The sequence below is a fragment of the Alosa pseudoharengus genome, unplaced genomic scaffold (genome assembly GCF_046254945.1).
Source record: "Alosa pseudoharengus isolate Yale_2024_CS ecotype anadromous, Long Island Sound unplaced genomic scaffold, YU_APseudo_1.1 YU_APseudo_1.1_scf_3, whole genome shotgun sequence".
Lineage (NCBI taxonomy): Eukaryota > Metazoa > Chordata > Actinopteri > Clupeiformes > Clupeidae > Alosa > Alosa pseudoharengus.
The window spans coordinates 44,666,626-44,689,938 of record NW_027468718.1 but is presented as its reverse complement, the minus strand read 5'-3'; the positions used below and the strand labels follow the sequence as shown (position 1 = coordinate 44,689,938).

At 41.3% G+C, this 23,313-nt stretch overlaps 1 long non-coding RNA gene across 2 annotated transcripts; it reads left to right on the top strand.

Moving 5' to 3' along the window:
- The first annotated feature begins 12,086 nt into the window (after positions 1–12,086).
- Positions 12,087–14,156, top strand: LOC143099801 (uncharacterized). Of its 2 annotated transcripts, none has more exons than XR_012981764.1 (3): positions 12,087–12,180; positions 12,516–12,698; positions 13,695–14,156. It is a non-coding gene; the product is annotated as an uncharacterized LOC143099801 (long non-coding RNA). The 2 variants fall into 2 exon arrangements; XR_012981765.1 differs by having other exon boundaries at positions 12,104–12,161.
- The last annotated feature ends 9,157 nt before the right edge of the window (positions 14,157–23,313 follow it).

Genomic DNA, 23,313 nt, shown 5'->3' with positions numbered 1-23,313 from the left:
ACCGTCAGTTTGACTGTTAGTGATAATGGCATTCTGTCTGGCTTACCATACCACGCTGTAGTACTGTGGTTAAGCCGAGGTGCCGTACTCAAGCGTTTCTTTGAACTACGAGAGGAAATTGGACAGTTCTTGGAGAAAAAAGGCAGACCAGTAGCAATTTAAATGCCCGGAATGGGTGCAGGATCTGGCCTTTATGGTGGATAGCCTATTACACAGCACCGCCACCTAGCCTACAAAATTATTTGATCTGATGTAACCTAATCGTATCAGTTGATCGTATTGCTCATGCACTGGTAACTTATGTTTGTTAAATTCATTTTATTTTTCATACATTTGCACATTTACATTTTTAAGGCAGGATGTTAACTTTCTTCATAGCTCCCACTTGAGTTTAGTGTGGTGAGTTGGTTCAGGTGGTCAGATGTAAAAATGTAGGCCTATCCACTCAACTATAAAAATAAACCAGTTGTTTATGAGAGTGAAATGCATTTTATTTCAATTTCATTGGCCTCTCTGAATAAATGTGTAATAATCTAATATATCCCTTGTGATTATGTAGGCTACAAATGTAGGCTGAAGGGTAAAGCATAGCCTACTGAAAAAAACTAAGCTGGAGATTTGGAGTTGTCAAAGAATGTTTTGCAATTATTTCACTGGTCCGGCCCACTTCAGATCAGATGGGCTGTATGTGGCCCCTGAACCAAAATGAGTTTGACACCCCTGATTTAGAACGACTGGCCTTCAGAGCAACCAAAGATCTTAGCTGTGATGCATGTATGTTATGTGATGCAAAGTATAGAAAGGGGATGAAATAGACAAAGGTCAAGAAATATAGTGCAATGTAGACAGTAGTATAAGCTTACAGTTGATTTACAGAAGGGGGTTTAGAGTAATATGAAGTATTCCTTTATTCTGATATACATCTGAGATACATAGGCTCTCAAAACAATCCCAGGCTCTCAAAACATCCCAAACAGACATAAGGTCTTTTTAGAGCAAATCCATATAGATTATTTGTCAAATAAACCAGTAAAACATAATTTAGGGATGGAATATATTACATTCACAGCTCATATTTTGTTTAAATAAATCAGTGAAAAAGTATCCTGACAAACAAGCAGCATTTTAATGCCTTGGTCATATTTCATAATTTAAATTCTTCTGTAGGTTACCTGATAGCCCAGTTTGAGAGGCGCAAGACGCGTGACATTATTTATTTTTGCAGCCAATCACTGCTGTCGTTTTATTTTATTGATTTGATTTTAGTCATAAAAGCTAAATTCGAAGGCAGGCCACAGGTAAAATCCAACGAACCGCATTCACCCCGCAAGCCAATGGTTGAATAGCCCTCTCCTAGAGCTTTTGAGATATAGCCACTGCTCCAACACTGAAAGGCACTGTTAGAATGCTTGGATCAAGCCTGGTTCAGCATGCCACTATCTGCTCACGTTGCTGACCGGACCAGGGCAAGCACACTTTCGCAGTTCCCGTTGGAAATGCAGTCTAGTTAATATTACTACGCTAGGTCGAAGTACTCCCAGTGCTATTGCGCCACACATTGTAGTTCTCCTGTTTATTCGCTTGGAAAATCGCCACGTTTCATGTTGTGTGACCGTAGACATTTTTATCAACTACTCGTGCAACTGTATTTAAGTCGGGAAAACGTGGATGTTTTTGATTACTTCTACGTCTGGCTACGTCTGAGCCCGCTAGCATAGCAACATGCTAACACAGTCGCGCCGCGCACCAGAGCGTTTGAGTGCACGTACCGAGAGGTATGACTCAACTCGTGAAAGTTAAGGTAAGAACATATATTACTACTGACATTGGGTGGCGTGTTCCTTTAAACAACAACGTGGCTCTCTGTAACTATCAATGGAAAAAGCATAGAAACTGCTAATCATAATCTTTAAGTTGACATTAATTAAGCTGGCTATATGCAACACAATTTATTTATATTGCCTTTGCATATGTTTGGGTAGACTTCAAACGTTTTTGAATTTGAGCTTACAGATCTGTCACTATTCTGTGTCCTTTACATTTATTTAATAGTATTAGTGATACCTCGAAATTAGGCTGCTGTCTGCAATTTATTGTAGCCTGCTAACCAGTGTTGGGCAAGTTACTTCAAAATCGTAATGTACTATGCATTACTTATTACTGTCATTTCAAAGTAATTTGTTACATTATAATATTACTGTCTCTGAATTGTAAGGCATTACACTACTATTGCATTACTTTTAAGTTACTTTCACCAAAATATCTAGAAATATGGATTTGCCATTCTAAATGCAGTTTATTACGCTCAATGCAGCTTGCTCTTCCAATGGAGGGATATGTGGTAAGGCAACAGTAGAATGCAATAGGCGCAGTGCTCATAATGCAATACAAGGAACAATCATAGTCAGAATTTTGTTAAAAACCGACAAAAGGTCAAAGTCTGGTAAATTGTGATAGAAATACTGTAACTTTAAGGCCTAGGCCTACTCATTAAAATCAATAGAGAGCCTACTATATTGTAAATCAAAGCTTAAAGGAACCGTATGTAAGATTGTGGCCAAAACGGGTACTACAATCACTTTGTAGTGTATTGCGTGAAGTTGAGGGTTTTCAGATGCTGCGTGATGTCTTTGCGCCTGGCAGCGGTGCTTTGCCGGTGCTATGCCCGAAAATAGTTCCAAATCTAAATTGGTCTAGTAAATCCCTTCGTGTTAATTTGCATTGATATTTGTACTCGATGTGAATGTACAGGTTACGAGAAATAATTATAAAAAATCTTGAGTTATTTGATTCACTTTTGCAACGACATGCTAGCTGGCAGCGCCGGATTACAGCGACTACGCTAAGCTAAAGCTAACCGGGCCGTTTCTAGATTAGGACAATGGCTGGGTCGGCTATAAAACGCTTTGGCTCACTCATCCAACTCTAGGGACTGCGGGGAGAGACCCAATTTCACCTAGGGGTGGCGTATTCCTTTAATGTCTAGTGACATATCAGGGCAATTTTATGATTAATTGAAATACAATTTTTACATACGGTTCCTTTAATAAAGACATGTCAAGATGGTGGCCTGCTGGCCATTTCGGTGCCCTAAGTGAGTGGCTTTGAGTGAGTGACATTTAAATGATAACTCAAACACCTAAAGTAAAATAAAAGGCCTATTATTTACAGACCATTACTGTGTATTTTTAAACATTCATTTCTGAAGAAATGCTGTTTTACTTATAAATGGTGCACTGTCACTTTAAAAGCATTGATCTTTACGTTGTCATAATGCCCTTTTGCCAGCTCTTGTTTACAAGCCTTATTTGTTTGAGTTACATTGATAGCACAATATTAACAATAATATGCACAATGTTAAGTTGTTTTAAGCAACCTTCATTGCTTTGGAAATGGAAGTATGCAATGACATGTTGCTTCACATTTCGTTTTGCGAATACAAGTGAATTATGAGCCTGGTATCCACCTAGCTATCTGAATGGAATGCGTTTCAGTCGACTCAGCATATCATGTGCTTCGTGTAGCCTAAATGCTTGGAAAACGAATGATTGAAGACCCACCAATTCTGGTGGTGGTTGAGAGAACCCAAAAGGTATCAAACTTGCATGTAACATCGTGTTAGTGCATTTTGACATCGTAAACGTTATTGATGAAGAGTGAAACGCAGTTTGCAGTAAAGCTACTATTCATTGGTATTCAGCGGATTTTTTCTCCTCTGTTGTTCTCGCGTGGTGTTTGCAAATGTATCAAAACAAAACAAGCGCTTAATTTTGGGTTAAACTGCATTGTAACGCGCGCTACTGAAGTTAGTACCGAGTAAATATTACCCAATTTTTTTTTGTAATGCCTTACATTACCGTGTTACCGCAAACAGCAATATATTACAGTAATTCCATTACTTTTGTAACGCATTACTCCCAACACTGCTGCTAACCCATATGCACAAAGCATAATTTCTGAAATGATTTCTTGATTTATAACATGAGATATGTCTCCATGTAATAGCAGGTAGATCATAGGCCTACATGTCACATGAGCCACACATATGAGGGGCGCTGCTTCTTTTGTCCCTCCCAAACTGCATTAAAATGGTGTGTTTAGCAATCAGAATTTCATTTTTTTTTTCGGGGTAGAAACTGCCGGACACCAATATAGTCCGCACCCCTCTCAGAAAATACTTACAACGTCCTTGTAGGGAGTTATTTATAATTTGCCAAGATTGTTTCATTTTCCTATCCCTCAACCCCCACACTTTTAAAAAGCTTGATACGCCACTGATACAACCATTTTCCAAAATACCCACCTAGTAATGTCTTTTTAGCCACCTGTTTTCCCATTTCATTTAGCGAAAATCTTTATCCAAAGTGACTGTCATCACAGGATATTGCCACCCATTCATTTAAGTAGCATATGCACTCCCCGGGAGTCCAACTCATGACCTTGCCATTGTTAGTGCCACCCTTAACTGCTTATTTTTTAACCTTGCTCGGTGTAGATACAGCACCCATGTAAGTCCCAGATGTAAATTACTGAAAGTCAATGTTGCGATTATCTGCCAGCCTCTGTTGTGGCTGGAAGTGTGCCACATTTGCTACCTGCAATTTGACAAAAACACAGCCTCCTGCCTGCTGTGCGGGGAAATGAGTTTTACATATTACATTTAGCATTTTGTTCTCCTTTTGCCTGTTATTTTCCTCTCTCCTCTTCCTTGTCTTTGGTTACACAGATACTTATGCTGTGATATGATTATCAGCAAGCTTTGTTTCCCCCATGACTACAGGACTTTAGTGTTATCTCTTTCCTTTTTTCCATTCTCCATTATTAGCTGTACTGGTATTTCTGTCAACAATATGATTGTCAACAAACTTTTTTCTTCAAGACTAGTTAGAAGCCACCAAATGGAGAATAGGAAACAGAAATTGATTGGATGATTCTTTGTGTGTGTGTGTGTGAGTGTAAACGAGGACATTCTTCATGTGAACATAAATTATTCATGGCAGAGGATTAGGCTCAGTGAATGCTCAGTCTGTGTTTGGTAATACATATGCAGGGATTCCTGCCACCGCTCCGACTGTGTGTGGAGGCCCACTGATGGAAAGACGGAGCTGAGGTTAATAAAACGTTATTGCCACTCCACTCAAACTCAAAGCAGTCTTAACAAGTAGTGATTAGAGTGACAACTGGAGCCGTCTATGCACACAAAGGGTTAGCATTCTCCATCATGTTATATGTGATGGATAAAAAGAGGAGACTGCTTGCAATTAGCTTTAGTTGTGCAGCATTTTAATATGAAAGTGTTTAAGCTCACAACCACTGATTGGAGTTTGGATATACGTACGTAAATGCATATATATTATATATATATATATATATATATATATATATATATATATACACACACACACACACACATATATACACACATTACCGGTCAAAAGTTTGGGGTCACTTCCCATTTCACAGAAATGTCCATTCCACTCCATATTATAGACAGAATAACAGCTGAGAACAGTTGCATTGTTTTTTTAATCAGGGGGGCAGCAGTTTTCACATTACATTATGTAGAGCCGGACAGTAACGGAGTACATTTACTTGAGTACAGTACTTGAGTACAGTTTTGAGGGATGTGTACTTTACTCGAGTATCATTTTTGGGGAGTACTCATGACTTTACTCAAGTACATTTGAGAGGCAAATATTGTACTCTTTACTCCACTACATTTCTATCTATAACTGTGAGTACCCGTTACTTCTTCTAAAAAAAAAGGAAAAAAGAAAAATCTCGGAAACCCTCAATTTGTTGTTTCCCCCTTTTAACCCATTACTCCTAAAATGCCTGCTAAAAACACCTATAGAATCCTATGGCATTTTAGACTAAATAGCCTTATTTCCTGAGGGTTTTCTGAAAACATACTAAAAATTGTCAACGTTTACCAAAATGTAATATCTAAGCCTCTGTAGCACCTAGAAACATGACATAAAAAGCATGCTGCGCTATAGTTTTCGCTTCAAGTGTTTCAATTACAAAATGGTATTTTGTATTTGAAATACGTATTTTAAATACAATGGTTTAGAAATACTGCCCATCCCTGGCAACATGGTAAAAAGATGAAAATTACTTGATTTTACTTTCAATTCCTTTTACATTCTCCAAGGTATTAACATTAAAAAATTGTATAACTCCATGTAGGATGTTTCTGTACATAAATGTAAGCACTTTGGCAGTAGTAATGCAATATTTAGAAAATGTACTCTTGATACTCAAGTACTTTTAAAAACAAGTACTTCAGTACTTTAACTTAAGTAGACATCTGACTGTTGTACTTTTACTTGTACTTGAGTAAAATTTAGCAAAGGGTATCTGTACTTTTACTCAAGTAATGAAGCTGTGTACTCTGTCCGCCTCTGACATTATGTGCCTACATAATTGCAAAAGGGTTCTCCAATGTTTTCTCAGTTAGCCTTTTAAAATGAAATCAGATTAGTAAACAGAATGTGCCTTTGAGATGCAACCACATCTTTGCACCTATAGCTAGACATTTAATCAATTACTTTACATGTCGATATATCTGTAGGGTCCCTCAGAATGCAATTTATTCCATAACATATGACATATTGTTTTGATATAAGGGTTATCCTACTTTCTGTCTGTTTTCATTGTAATGGGCAATGGCTCTTGATCATCTTAAAGTGAACAGTGGCTCAACAGTTGCCACACTGTACTGTATATATAAATATGTATTCATTTAGTGATGGGCCAGGAATGAAACAAAGGTTCTTTGTGATCTTCAATCCTGTCTCCATCGTCGTGATCAATGGGCGCTCTGGCTCCTCATCCTCTCTGGGCACCATTACTCACACTCCATCTGTGTTCATCGCATCCCTTTCTCCGACTCCGAACACAACTGCACAAGTTGTGTTCAAATCAGAATTTGAGTAGCGATGACTACATTTGTGGCAGAAAAAGAAATCATGATCATTCTTAATAAATCATAAATCATAATGATGTTCTCACCATACTTAATGCTTTAGTTGATGTGTTGTTCATGTATGAGGTCATGAATGACAGACTATGAACTCATGTAAATTCCTGATGATTCATGAGATATTAAGGAATGAAGTAATGCATAAATCATGAATTAATTGTGGTCATGATGGCAATGGTAGTGCAGAGAATTCTTTGTGACGTTCACCATACATCTCCTTTTAACTCGGCCTACATGTTACAGTAAATAAGTCACTATAAACGCACACAAGAGATTTTTTTAGAGCTCCAAGCCCAACCCCACTCATGTTGATTTGTTTACAAGCCACAAGATAGGGCCCAGAATTTATATTTTTGTAAAAAAAGTCATGTTGATTGACTAAGTAATAAACTTGATTCAATAAGGCTGGCATCTCAAATGATAATTCTTCCAAAGAAATTTACTATGACTTAAATAGATAGATAGATAGATCAGATAGATAGTTCAGACTGCTCTGGCTATTGAAGGGAGATGGTGGTGGTGGTGGAAGGGATTGTGTCTGGCAGAATTAGAGCACCGATTTGTTTCGCGACATTTTCCAAATCAGCAGTGTGCTATATTTGACATGGCATTACACAACTGATCTACTTTGACAAGGATGATCCGGTGATGAGAGAGATTATGGCCTCAAAATGTGTTAAAGCGATTACATCTGTACATTTATGGGGTTTTTAAACCATTTCCTTTTTTCCTTTTTTTTTGTTGGAGTAATGCATCAAGCCAACCTTTGAGCAGAATTTCAGAATTGCTCCATCATGTGTGATTCTTCCTACATAAGCATATTTACATCTTTTATGTTGGTTGGATTCAATCAACATACCTACAGTACATGTCATCTTTCACAGGAGCTCCAGAGAATGGTCAGCTTGCTAACAGCCTTAGTTAATACAGCTATTGAAAAAAAATCTGTTGCCAAATATCCCCATTTAGTGACCCATTTAGACCATTTGTGCCGAGTGACCATCTGTCTCGGCTCCTTGACACCAACAGGGCTGACTTCAAGGGTTATGGCTCAACAATGTAGTCACCATTCTCTATGTGGCCACAGATGCTATCATATTGGTCATTACTCTGTTGGACCCCAGTGTTGATTTTGACATGGCTGTACTAAAAACATAATGGGAAAATGAAAAGCATTATGCAAATGTCCTGATTTGATTTGCATCTGTATTTAACTCAGTTTGTGTGCGCGCTTGTGTGTGTGTGTGTGTCTGCCGTCGGTCACATTTTCTCTTGTGATTGCATTGTTTAAATGATCTCTAAGGACATGCTATGGAAAAAGCAAATCAGCTTTTACTGTAATATATTTTAATACAATGACAAACACAATGACAGAAAATTAGGGATTAGGAAGTAGTCATTCTAAAGTCATCAAATTAAGTATCCATGGAAACAACTTTGTCTCTTCCTGCTATGTGTTTGTCTCCTCAGCTGCCTTCCTTACTTGGCTTCTACATGCCAAAGTGCATACCAGTCCGAGTGACATTTGTGGAGAATATATGGAGAATAATAAAGAATATCTGGTAACACATTACTTGACGGGTGAGTTCATAACACATCCATAGCAGCTGTCATAAACTGCACATAAAGCATTCATGACTGTTTCATGAGATATGACTCAACATTCATACCAAACCTTTCACGAATGTGGAAGACAGGACAACGACAACTTGTAAAATAAAAGTCCAACAATAGCAAAGGTAAACTAGCCTACATTCAGCTGACCCGTATTTTTGTAACCTGGATACCATTAATTTAATATCTCCAGCCTTTGTAAATATTTCATGAATATCTTATGAAGTCTACATCGAATGTCACTTTGCTATACAAGTTTTGAAGTATTCGTAATCACTGAGTTTAACACTGGGAGATAAACTAGCCTACATTCAGCTGACCCGTATTTGTGTAACCTGGAACGGTTGGACATTCCCAGAAGCAAAAGATGAGAAATCATCTGCAAAGGTTACATCATAAAACAAATAAATTTTTATGAAGCAAAGATTATTTGCTTGACCATGTTCTGTTTTTTTGGCACTGGAGTAGCCCATTGACTGATGTGATGTGATCAGGTAAGAGGTTGGAACAAAAACGGCAAGGCACCCTTGAATTTCAATATATATTGATCTACAGTATCTATCTATCTATCTATGCTTCTTTGCGATTGTTGGACTTTTATTTTGACAAGTTGTCGTCGTTCTGTCTTCCATATTCATGAAAGGTTTGGTACGTTGAGTCATGTCTCATGAAACAGTCATGAATGCTTTATGTGCAGTTTATGACAGCTGCTATGAATGTGTTATGAACTCACCCATCAAGTAAAGTGTTACCGAATATCTGAGAACCTAAACATAGCTCTTAGTGATCTTATAGTGAAAAAGCATGCACTTGCCAATGTTTCACCCACATTCGCATTACTTGGTGTATGTCCATTGAACAAAGGAATTCTGACACGTTAACCATGTTGCACAAATAGATGCTTCCTCTGTTACTACAGTTTTTGTAGCAGTACATCACAGGCACCCTACTATAGAAATGTCTCCAGGAACTCTGTCTCCACTGTCTACTAATTTCCATCCAGCCCAAAAATAACAAATCCAAAAGGCAAAACAAGCCTCAAGACTCTAGAGGTGCAGAAAAAGCTGGTAAATACTGTCCCACAGTGAATCGATCTAAGTCTGTGAGTAGTGAATATGTTTTCCTCTCTGTTTTTATGCATCAGACCTTGCATTTTAGCATCCTGTTTGAACTGTGTGGATATAGGAAATGCTCTGGTGGTTTGGCATTAACAAACACACTCACAGATCTCGAACCGTTACCATTTCCAGCAGACGAAATCAGTGGTTTAGAAGAATCGTAAGTGTGATTATCACAGACTGGTATGGATTGAGAACTGTGCTGTGCTGTGGTTGTTGTTGTTTTTTAAATGCAGCTGAACTGAATGCAGTACACAGGGGAAGCCGGTCATGTATAGGAAAAAAGAAATCCTTGTAAAATCTGTCTTGCTGCTTGTTTTTTTTTTCTTTTGCTAAAGTTGTTTATATGCTACTGTGCTTGATGAAATTGCGAGGGATTGTACAGTAAGGTCTATCAAGCATCTCAAGTCAACAGTCAGTGTCTTACTTGAGAAAGGATGAGGTACTGCTACAACATTAGAGAGCTATTTTTTTGATGATGAAGTTTACACTTGCAAAACTGAAACAGCCACAGACTTTACACAGATGTGAACAAAATGTCACCAAAACAACCACATCCGAAAAGGATGTCTTTGGTGAAGAGTTATCATGTGGCCCAAAGTCGATCCGAGTAATTCCTGCTGCTATGTGTAGCATGTCACTGTCTCCATATTAGATCCAGTGGTGTAGTATTATATGGGACTGTAAATGGGAAGAGAAAGGGATTTTACACTTCAAAACATCCCTTATTATTTTCTCCCTTTAAGCTCCACACATTGTCCAGTTATCTATATAAACGCAAGCTACAAGCATACACAGACACAAATAATGGACCCTGCTAACCCCTGCTGTGCACCAATAAGATCATTTATAGATCCATGGAATTACAAATGTAACATGGCCTTTGAAGAAGTTAAACACACACACACGCACACACACACACACAGCTATTCTAGTCATTGTGGAATTCAAATGTTTAACTTTGAAGATCTGAAGATGATGAGTTAGTATATACATCAGTGTTGGTTTACAAAAAGGTTCAAACCATTATAGCATGGACATAGACCATAAAACATTATGAATCAGTCAGAATCAGTCTAAGTCACTGTGGTGCTACTCAAGTAGTCATACTGAAGATGTCTGACAACGGACCACACAATGGCTAAGAACAAAGCAAAAGCATTAATGATTGCTAAAGCAATGGCAAAAAGAAACTGGGAGGGAGAGAAAATGAGAGAGAGAGAGAAAGAGAGAGAGGGAAAAAGAGAGAAAGATATTGTAGGGAGGTGTGGGGGAGGAGAGATGGCTTGATTACATGATTATTGCTACGCAGATTCCCTCCAGGCAATTTGTGAAAGCTAACACATTCTGAAAGCGCCCTGGCCCCAGGCCTGGTTGGCGTCTTGCATAGTAATGCATCCCAGCACTCGGGGCTCTGCTGATGTGGGGGGGGTCGAGAAGGAGCGGGTGGGGGGGTGGGTTCAACCTGGAGTGCCACTGGCACCCACCACCCACTCTCATTAGACACCGATCGCTCCATTCTTTATGCAAAAACACACACACAATTTTAAGGTGCTAAATTACAAGTGCTTTTCTGACATTCCTGCTGAGAATGGGCGCCTCGAAAAAGGCTTATCAGTGAAGTAAGGAAAGAGACTAGAGTAGAGGAGAGTGGAAAGCCATTAAAAAATTACTATTTCTACTTTCTGTTTGTATTATGCATATAAGCATGCAGCTACTTACATTAATACAACCACACAATGTCAATAACCACAAACTAACCCAAGGTTACACACCATATGAGTATCTGAAAGATGAATGAATGAAACTACTTAATCAACTTTGTATTGGCAGATTTGTGTGCCAACTTCAATATATGACCATGAGAGGTGGCTTAGTTGTAATACATCCTAGCACATTTGTCTATAGGTGTGTCCAGCCCAGCGTGTGGACAGCCTTGCCCTGCACTGCCCAGCTGTGCTCAGAATGTACTGTAATTCATGCTAACACCTGATCTGTGGTGAAGAGAGTGATGAGAGGCTTTGAAGAGGGCCAGGTCTGGATGAGGGGAATCAGCTGCTCTACAGATTACACCAGAGCATGGAAACTGCTGGCGGGGGTAAGGGGGGGGGGTGTCTTGGCTCTCTCCACACCCTAATCCAAGGTTGCTGTTCAGTAGGGAGAGCTAGACAAATACGCTAGTGAGATTAGGAAGGAATGGACACATCATCACATGTTTTAATAGCTCCGGATTTGCTGAGATGAACTGAGATATATGTCATATCCTGTTTACACTGCACTACCTGTCTATAGTTCACACTGCTTTTTTGCACTTTTGGTTAGACGTTCACTGCATTTCGTTGTCTCTGTACTTGTACTCTGCACCCCAGCTAGCAAGTAGGAGCGGGCCGCTTCCGTAAAACCTGCGGCGCTGTCGGCTGCGTCGCGGCATCGGCTGAGTCGTGGTAAACGCAATTGGGCCAGGTAATTTTGCCACCTGCAGGCAGCCATGCTACCGCACCTACAACTTTTTTTTTTTTTTACTTTTGGGTCATCTACCAATAATGGGTGATAGAAACAAAATGCCAGCCAAAATATATATTTTCTTGAATTTCCTTCGGGATGAATAAAGTAGGCTACTATCTTATCTTATCCTATCTAATAGCCTATCTTATATAGTTTTTACTGGCCCATATATTTTTTAACATGCAGACTAATCCTGTGTTTACTTGGGATGGGGTGGGTAGCCTACATGTACAACGTTTTGTTAGCAACTGAGTGTGCAACTCATTTTACTGGCCAATTCAATTTTTTACCAGCATTGACCGGTGATTGCTGTTAAACTCTGGGCGCTCGGCTCAGACCGTTTTTACCCGTATTCAGCCGATTTCAACTGCAGCAAGCGTCAAGAAGCACGTCACTGGAGTGACGTTTACAACTTTGGATGAGAGAAGACTCGAAAACTTTGGATGGGAGCAGACTGCGAAAACGGTGAACTTGAGGTAAGTCTTGTCTAACATTTCCTTAAAAAGCATTAACAATTGAGTTTCCTTAACATTTTACATTAACTCTACATATTTCGAATTATTGCTGATTAAATATTGATTATTATCGATCCGTTTAAACTTTGTTCATGAGGTTTCTTCGTCTATCCTCCAGATGAAACGAGAAGAAAGAATTCAGAAATGCAATGCAATTAATAATTATTAATTAGGACAACAACCTAAAATTCTTTATCATGCCTGCCTGAGTAAAGTAGTGCAAGTTGGGGAAAATATATATGAAAGTGTCTCCGGCTTTTAAGGCGCGAACGTAGCTAGCTGTTTAGCTCAGGGTAACTAACATTGACTAGCTGGGGTGTTGTTAGCTCATGGGTTCTTCGCAGCTTGGATGCAATTTTCGTGTTTTTTACGAGCACGGTCTTTGACCTGTGGAAGAAAATAAAGTGGAACAAAAAGTTAGCTGGCTTAGTTGTACTTTTATGGAGCGAACGCATCCAGCTAACAACACCATTTAGCTCAAGGTAGCTAACATTGACTAGCTGGGCTGTTACCGCAGCCTACCCCAACGTCCCTGAGAAGGGATTCCCTTGGCATTGATAGACCAGACATATCTGAAGTTAATTGCAAACAATGAGCAAGTCTGTCTAGCCTTCTGCATAGATCTTGTATTTGCATAGGCTATTGTTTGCAATTAAATTCAGACGTGTTTGACTTATCAATGCCAGGGGGATAGCTTTTTAGATGTGTTCACGTATATATTGACATTCAAGAGCCATGAACACCTCGCTGGCGAGACTCATTAATTGGAGTGGGGCCAACCAAAAGCCTGCATTCAAAAGGCTCATTTTGAAAAGTGTGGTCAGTACTGGATAACTGCAATGTGGTGATTGCAGTGACACAAGTGATAACTGCAAGGTGGTGCGGTTGCAGTGACATAAGTGCTACACTGAGTATACATCACATGATCATGCTGCCCTCTTCTTGTGTTTTTCTCAGATGCAGTCCGCCGGAATGCCCTAACCAAAGATTCCTCCGAAAAGGAGATAGAGCTCCTCATCACCAGATGGCTGCAGCTGGCCTGTGACAAGGATGGTGGCCGAAGCCAGAGGGCAAACCGGCAGACATCATAGGGTGTCACACTTAAGTGTGCTCCAATAATAATAAAAAAAATGTTTTAAACATGAAAACTGTCTACTTGTATTTGTATTTTCAGTTTATCTTGTAGCCTATAAAGAACGGCTGTTTAGCGATTCTGGTATTAACTTGACACGAATGGAAATCAATAAAATTAAAATAAACCCAAGGAACTGGATTGGGGGCGGGGGCTTTACGTCATCTCACTCGGCGTTCCGCAATAGGGCCGCGTCACAGCCGAGTGCTCGCAGAGCAATCGGACCTAGATTCATGCCGAGGATCGGCCGAGTGTTTTCGCCTTAATCGGGCCGCTTTCGGCCCGCACAATTTTTGCTACCTGGGACAATGACAATAAGGTTGAATCTAATCTAATACTTGGACTGGTTAGTTTGTGTGTGTTGCATAGAGAGGACAGTGACTTGAAATGAGAATCCTTGTTTTTTATTCACTGCACTAACATAATCCGTTAAAAATATGATGTCAGAATTCATGTCCAAATCGTAGATTTTTGTTAAGCCCATTTGGTTTCATGTCACCAATTCTGAGAAACCCACCAAGGTGACTCATGAGACACAGAGGATGGGGGGGAAACAAAGATGGAGGCTTTGACAGTCCTGGATGGCCATGAATCATCGTTTGTTTTGCGGAACGTGCCAGCTAAACATCAGCGCTTGGGATGTGACGGCGAGAGGCGAGAGAGACTGTTGGGTGTTTTGGTGTCAAGGACTAACGAGCGTGCTGGCAAAATCCCCTGTCAAACATGTTTAATCACTATACACACTTACTCTCTGTCGCTCACTCACTCTCTCACACACACAAATACACACACAAGTGCACACACACACACGCACACACAAGTGCACACACACACACATACACACACACGAGCATGCGCATGCGCGCACACACACAGACACACACACACACGCATACACACACACACACACGCATACACACACACACACTGAGTAACATAACCCTCTGAGCAGCAGGATGAGGAATGGATGAAAAAAGGCAAAAGAAGCGTGCAACAGTATAGGGTAAAAGACCATGTTTGTTTCCTGAACTAAAAAACAAAATCATTAAAATCTTACGCCATGGGAATTCAGCTATCATGTGTCTTTACTTTAATGTGATTCTAGACATCTTCCTCACTAATGCATGCACAACAGATCCAGCAAATTAACAGACTCACACAGACATGTCGGGCTAAAAGGAATATTGGGAAGATGCCTACTAATGAGACTCTGTTTCTTCTCTCTCTCCCTCTCTCTCTCTCTCTCTCTCTCTCTCTCTCTCTCCAACATGCAAGTATTTAAATAGAGACACACGTGTGCCCTGCCTTCTGTCCCATCTCTAATGGACGACTAGTAATTACAATGAAAGAGGCCCTTTCATCATCTACATATCAAAGCAGAATGAAAACTCATTAGTACACAGGGAACATGAAAGCGCATTGAAGTGCACTGTGCTCTTTCAACTGTGCCATCATGTTAGTGGCAGTACTAAGGTAATTATATTGGCATGAGGCAGGTCAGCAAGTTATGGGTTAGCCATGAAGTTAACAAGTCAGCTATACCGTCAAAGGAATATTTGTGTCGGTCGGCCCACTTAAAAAAGGACTTGCTTTGTTCATGTCAGATTGTGTATGCAGGGTCTGGTCTTCGGTACTAGAGGTGGGCATTTGGTCAGTTGTTTGGAGCCTCATCATGTGTTTGATCTCTGGCCAAACGGGACAGCATTATTCCCCTTTATTTATATTCTCCGCAAAAATACCCATCAGTCAAATCAGTCAATGGGACTGTCATCTCTGAGAACTGCTGACCACTTGCCCGTATTTTACACGGCTGTAACAAGTTACAAGTGTTATGGAATTCTGATGCATTACAGAAAAAATTAGGTAATTATTTAACACTTTGAATATCATTGCAAATAGAAAAAGTTAAATCTGAAAATGTATGCACATGTAGTTTTAGGTAGCTTTCTATGATAAGCAGCATCTTGTTAATGAGCCAGCAAGGCATTACTGGGAAAGTGAAGATGCTTGGGTTAAAAACGAGCCCTCCATTTCATGTTGGGTCCCTGTTCAATGTGTCCCAGTTCAGTGTGGTTTATTTGGCCATGATGGACATTTGGCTGTCCATTATTCCTTACTTGTCATCACCTGGGAATGTAAAAACAGCGGAGTGCCAATAAAGTGGTCACAATCATCATTAAACTTCTCAAGCACCTTTTGGCCCAGGTGAACTGGCTCTCTTCCTCTCTCTCTCTCTCTCTCCCTCTCTCTCTCTCCCTTCCTCCCCCTCTCTCTCTCTCTCTCTTCCTCCCTCTCTCTTCCTCCCTCTCTCTCTCTCTCTCTCTCTCTCTCTCTCTCTCTTCCACTTTCTCCGAGGTTTGCCTCCAAAACATGTCCAGTTGCACATAATTGATATCAGCAGCCATTACTAGGGTGCTTAGGAGGGCTGACAATTAGCTTGCCCGTCACTTGCCGAATTCTAATTAGAAATTATCCCTTTTAATGGCTCCAAATGCTGATGATAATGGAGGGGTACCTGCCAAGCAGCACACAGACCACTGTGAATGCCTAATCAGCCTGCAGCCAGCCCTGACTTTACTGCAGCGCCTTCGGAGGGACTTGGCAGATGTATGGACAAAGTGCATATATATAACAGACAGATGTAGTGCAGAGCTGTTCCGACACAGACAACGCACAGCTGACATGGATACTTTGTGTGGTTGTGTAAGGGGTAATCATTAGTAGGGAAGTACATCTGCCCATCGGTTAATTGAAGTTCTCAGAGGGAAGGCCACCTCTAGGCTTTCGATATATAAGATGTTTGGTGCATCATTGTATAATTGTGTAACATACCTGTGAATGTAGTGCCAAGTTGGCAACTATAATAAAATCACTTCCACTGTGGTTACTTTTGCCAGATCCCTCGAGCAATTCTCGCCACCTACAAGCTCACTGGAATGTGGTATGAGAGGCGACAGGGCCTTTGATGTGCAGCATGAGAAGACTGGTTATGTCGTGTGATGGGGCCTTGGCTGCATAGTGCAATAGACGGCCTGTGCCCCCTGGCTCGGGGTACATGCAGGAACACCGGCGGCTGACTCTTGCATGTTGAAGCGTGTGTCTCCTGCTCCCAAGTTTGTGCAATTGATTTTCAGGTGGCGCAGGAGCAGCTAACGCCCCTACACACACACACACACACACACACACATCACCCGGCCGTCACTGTCACTGGAGGGAGCGCGCCTACTGAAGCGTCTCACCCCGGCCAGCCATGCGGAAGGTGGCTGCTGCGGACACACACACAGAGAGAGATACATAAACACACACACACACACACACACACACACACAAGACTGCAAGCTACGCCCATGGGGAACTGCTTGTGTCTGGTGGAAAAAAACGAAAGAACACCCAAGCCCCTGCTTGGCAAATAACTCATGACTGACAAGCTTCTCTGCCAAAAGCAACAATGACACTTTCAGAGTGTGTGTGTGTGTGTGTGGGGGGGGGGGGGGCCTCCCAAATGTCTCCCCAGAGACACATGTGAAAAGCTTTAGTCGCCCCCCCTCCCCTTCGCAGCGTATGCCCAATCAGAGGCATAGGCCCCCTGGATCGCTTCTAAAGACTAACCCACTGCCTTGTTGGCGGATTGGTGAGGCATGAGGTAAACGGTGCGGTACGGCCTGATGGCTCAGCCATCCTTATCGCTGAGCCTCCTGTCCGAGTTCTCCGTGGACCCCAAACCCATCCAACCCCCCCACTATGTCTCCCTCGGCAACCCTCTCCACAGGGACCTTCAGCTGTCACTCGGATGCCGGTGGAACCCATGGTGTTTCTGCGCACACAGCCGTGTGGCCCTCCAACACTGATAACAGAAAAAGAAGAAGAAGAAGAAGCTTTAAGAAGACCACCCACCACCACAAAGAAAAAAAAAACGAAGGATTTGGAACCTGTTGATTGTGCTCTGTGAGAATTCTGGTCAGGTATTATCCTCAGGTAGCCTTGGAGGAGATGTCTCCTCTCTCTAAGTAAATTAACAGCTGACGCTAAGAAGAAGCAGTGGGGATGTCCGTGAAGTCTACAATCTCAGAGAGAGAAAAATGAAAAGCAGAGAGAAGAAAGGAGCTGAACCTTCAGCCGGTTCACCTTCCCTTCTGACCCAATATTTGATGTTATTTGGCGGAGAGTGCCGGAGCGCCTGGGTAACTTTGTGAAGGTCGGCTTTTGGGGGAGAATTTCATAAAAAACAGCCCATTATGCGGTTAAATGGTGCAGAAGATTCAGCTTGGATGGAGCCTTCGCTCTCTCTGGTGGGATGTTCAATTAATTAATGGTAGAGGGCATGTCCATAGGTCGATGTCTTTCTGTGTGTGTGGGTGTGTGTGTGTATGTGTGTGTGGACTTTGTGCCTGTGTCTGTGTATAGGTATGAGGGATATGTCTTCATTGTTATACATTGTGACATTGTGTATAGTGTGGGTTAGTATTCACCTTTTTATATAAATGTCTTCATTTGTCAGTCTGTTTGACTACCTGTTTATTTCTTTTTTTCTTGAAATGGTGGGTATTTCATTGTTTTTGTTCTGGCTCTATAACAGAGTTTAAAAACAAAAAAGTTGCTTGTCTACCTTCATGAAGAGGATGGTTTGAGGAGAATAGTGAACCATCAGGCACAGATTTCTGCAGCATGCGATGTGACAGCTGACACAAGCCATCTTGTTATCTTCCCCTGTCTTCCAAAATAGTGAATCCTGCCACAGATCAGAAATCCTGACAGATCTAAAAGTCGGGAACCTCAGAGTTTTTTTTTTTGAGTTGCTGAAAATTGGGCAGAGAAAGCAGGGCTAACAGAGTGGCGGGAGCAAAAGAATTAACATTGACAACAGAGTCCAGTCTGGGGCCCTTCTAGTCCATCAGGAGTGTGTGCCGAGGCAGCCCACGCACGTCAGGGCTCCGCCATTGTGTGCACCTACACCATGTGCTCTGTGCGGCTGCTCACAATCTCAGTGGAGAAGAGGTAGGAGGAGGAGGAAGAGGAGAAGAAGATGAAGAATGCAAGAGGCAGAAAGCCTCAGCATGCGGAGAAGAAAGAAATTGGGGACAATGGCACTCCGCTGAACACAGCAAATTAAAGCTTAAGAGAGAACGAGAGGGAGGGAGAGAGAGAGAGAGAGAGAGAGAGAGATGAAGCACTGATGACGTGTTGAATTCCCCGCGGTGTTTACGTGTCACAAGGTGATGGAGACACTTTTCTCCCCTCATTAAAAGTTCCTCACTGCCAAGGCGAACTTGCCAGCGTTTGATTCGTCTATATATTTTTTTCTCTTTCAGCTTTTGAAGTGGTATCTGGCGCTGTGGAATTTTGTGCACTGCCAGTTTTGATCAATACCTCACCTCTGTAATGATCCTTCTCACAGGTTACATGGTAAAATGTTCAATCCACTGCAGACTGATTTGGGCTGTTAGCTGCCATGGCTGTCCCATTATATGACTATTGTCTGAGGTATTTCAGCATGTTGCTAAGGTGAGCATCGATATGTGGACATGATCCCAGGTGAATTGCTTCATTTCTTTTGTCTCAGGGGTAGCTGGCATAGCATTTCTTCTCCTCCTGCTAATTATCTTAGAGTCACTGGCTTCTTGCAAACTCAAATGCCACGCGTTTCTGTTTCTTGAAGTTTGATGTGAAGAGTTTGTTGAATATCATGACGTTTGTTATAGAGTCTGATGTCAGATTTAGTTCTTTTCTGTATCTGACAGATATTCACATTCACCTTCAGTCATGCTGCTTCAAATTTCTCTAGGTGAAGCCGTAAAACTTAATAACATTACCAAGTGAAGGAGAGGCCTGAAATAGCTACATGTAATATGTATTGGGAATGGGACTTATGAAATCAGTAGTCAAAATGAATTGACCAGTTGTAACAGTGTGATTGGTGTTTCAGTGCCAGGTCATTACATGCCCCTTGCTCTCCATTGCAGTGACAGCACATGCCATGTTCCCTAATCTCTCAAACACTGAGTCGGAGTGGCCACCAATGCTGCGTCAAATGAATGGCACACATCAGGACTCATCCCCATTGGAGCCTGAGCTCGGGGTCAGCCTTTGTTGATTCAGCAAGTAGCAATAATAGAGCGCAATTATGAAACACACACTTCTCAGGTTGTTGCTAAGTGTAATGGCTCTGCCGGTTAAGTGCACACATTGTATCTACAGTGTTTAAAAAACACACTCCGATGTTTACACCCTGCCACACACTCCTATCGTGATCTCAGAACGTTCCCCACAACACAGGGTCAAGAGAGGCAGGCTTGGCACCTCAGGAAAAGACAGCGCTGCTTGGAAAAGCTAAACTTTCTCCATGCCAGCATATTCAGACAGAAAAGCATTGATGCAGTGTGTTCAAAGAGTATTGATGATATGTTTCAAGTGGTTCTCAAGTACAAAACTTTATCTAAAAACATTCAACGAAATTGAATGTATTCCAGTGCAGATAAAGAGCTCTGATTTGTATGAGACGCAGAGCGCAATGCAATGTGTTAACACTGACACGCAAAAACGAATGCTAATTCAATACTGACACGCAAAAACGAATGCTAATTCAATACTGACACGCAGAAACAAATGCTAATTCAATACTGACATGCAAAAACGAATGCTAATTTAATGAACTGAGCGAAACATTTAGCTAATTTAATAATGCACGGTAGCCATAGGTACTGGCCGCTGCAGTTTCAAATTAGTGCCCATAGTGTTGTATCAGTATGTACGATTCCTGAGTAGGAAAAGATTCCAAGACTTTTGTGTGGTTAGCTGCTTTGCTCTTGCAGAGGTGACACAGTAACACATCTCAATCATCCACCATCAGAATATAATCTCTGGACCTCCTTAATTAAAACCTGTACATCCTATCTTCATTAGGGATGGGTAAGTCAACTGTCCAGCTATTCTTACAGCTGGATCGGATTATATGTCAACAGCAATCGAGAAATAATCATCTATCATTATTGACTGCTTTCTCCCTGAATGACAATGACTTGAGCATTTTGTTGTAGTTTCCAGTATGAAAACCACACTAATCACTCCTGTGCATGTTCTCCTTTCTCAGGGCTGGACCAAGAAGCATTTATGTGGATGTATGTGTGGGTGAAACATAGGAGAGTGTTAGACTGTGTGTTAATCTTCACTTTTGTTGTTTCCATGTTTGACCAGAGACTTTCTAATGAGGAGACACAGCACTCAAAAAATCCTCCATAGAAATGCATGGGGCTAGTTTGTAACGCCAATATGGCATTTGTCTAGATATATCCCAGCCCTTCCACGGCAAAATGTCGACATGTGAATACATTGTGCCAATCATGTGGTGTGTTGTGAAGACATTGAGCCAATCATGTGGTGTGTTGTAAAGACATTAAGCCAATCATGTGGTGTGTTGTGAAGACATTGAGCCAATCATGTGGTGTGTTGTGAAGACATTGTGCCAATCATGTGATCTCGCTGCTGGAGCAAGGTTGGTGTCGTGAAGCCTTGCGCATGCGCATTTCTGCCAAAATAGATGCCCGATAAGTGCCCAAAAAGCATTGCAATATGGCCGCCGAGTGGAGGGATTTGCCTAAAAGGACTTTGGTTTGACTTGAAGAGACCATCAGCTCCAGTTCAGAAGCATACTCATCCTGTTGGTATGGAATACTGAATATGTCAAGGACACGTTTGTAACATATGCAGTTGATGTGACTGACTGACTTCCTGAAACTGCCTCTGCCAAAATCTCGGGGCAGTGAGAAATCCTGCGACTGAAATATTTATCAATTGCATAACGACCAAGGGAGATTGGCCCAGTAAAACATTTCCCCAGACATCAACATAATGTAGCATCAACGTGCTTTATTATGCAAGACGGGCTGATATTTTCAGAGCCTGACGTCTCTTTTGATAGCGGCTCTCTGTTTTTCAATTATGCCCCCTGGAAATCTTGATTAAAAATAGCTTGAGGTGGAGTCACTGGCGAGAGATGCCCTACAGACATTCCAGAAGACACTGCTAATTTGCACCTGCATTGACGCTCCGAGAGGGAAATCAGAAATGGAAATGACTGACAAAATGAGTTGAGCTGCCTGACCGGGACAGGGATAGGGACAGACTTTTCTCATGTTAGAGCTGTAAGAGATGTAACAGACTGTCACCTCACTGTCGTCTTCCACCATGGTTTCACATGACTGTGTCTGCGTCTGTGTCTGTGTCTGTGTCGCTGTCCGAGGTGCTGAAGCCCTCTCATAGACCGAGTGTTACTGGCAGCTATGGTGACACTGTTGAGGCTCTGTGCTGCTGTGGCCATATGTAGAGGTTCAGGTCAGATGAGGCCGCCGGAAGCACTTGCCAACACATTCCGTCTGGTAATCGACCTCTTCTAGGTGATAGCAGAATTATATCTTATCCTATAAAAAAAATTGACTTGTCCCCATCACCATGTGCATGCAAAACATATGCAAACAGTGAACAAATTACAATATGACACATACAAACATGACCTTCTCAGCTTTTACAGATACATGTACTGTACCTATAGAACACATATACTGGCAACCACTGAATATGTTTCCTATTTCATGTACTCAGACTTTAATTTAATATAAACATTAACATAAACATTTAATACCAGATCATTTGATCATGGACAGTACAATTTGATACTAAATATGCTTTAGACAAATGTTGAAATAAGGGTCAGGAGTCACTGAAGTCCTTACAAATGATCACGTTTTCAGCAATTTGCATTAAATTATCTTAATAGGTCATAAAGTAAGCCTATATTTATATATTACCAAATACCTGTTCAATCTTGATCTTGAAATGTTGCAGTTCTATAACAAAGTTGATCTGTTTTTCCTGATGAGATTCTGCAGCTAATTTCTGTTAACTACAGTATACAGTCTACAGTATATCTGTCATACACCAATGACAGAGAGGTTGTCCTTGAAAGATAGACCAATAGATGAACATTTCCTTTGACTACAAATGAGTGTTTCCAATTCACAAAGTATTGCTTGACACCATTCAACAACCATCTGGAGCTGTCATATCTAGCTGTCATCTAGTCACACTGCAGCACCTAATTAGACAGTGTGCCGTGACAAAGAGAGTCCCGTCTCAACATTCACAGATGTGCATTCAGCCAAACCTCAGCAATATTTAAAACCTCCCTGAGCCCAGCCTAGCCTAGCAGACTCTCCAGTCAGCAGCCCCATGATGTTGAAAAGGTTTATGAAGATTTGTCACATTCTAACGAATGAAAGAAAGCCAGGCATGCATAAGTGGCCAAATTTTCCACAAACTCCCATATGTGCACACACACACACACAGACACACACACACACACACATACATGTATATGACATCTGTTGAGTTACATGAACAGAAACAGCCTACCTACCCATTGTCACAACCAGATGTTTCATATGAAATGCT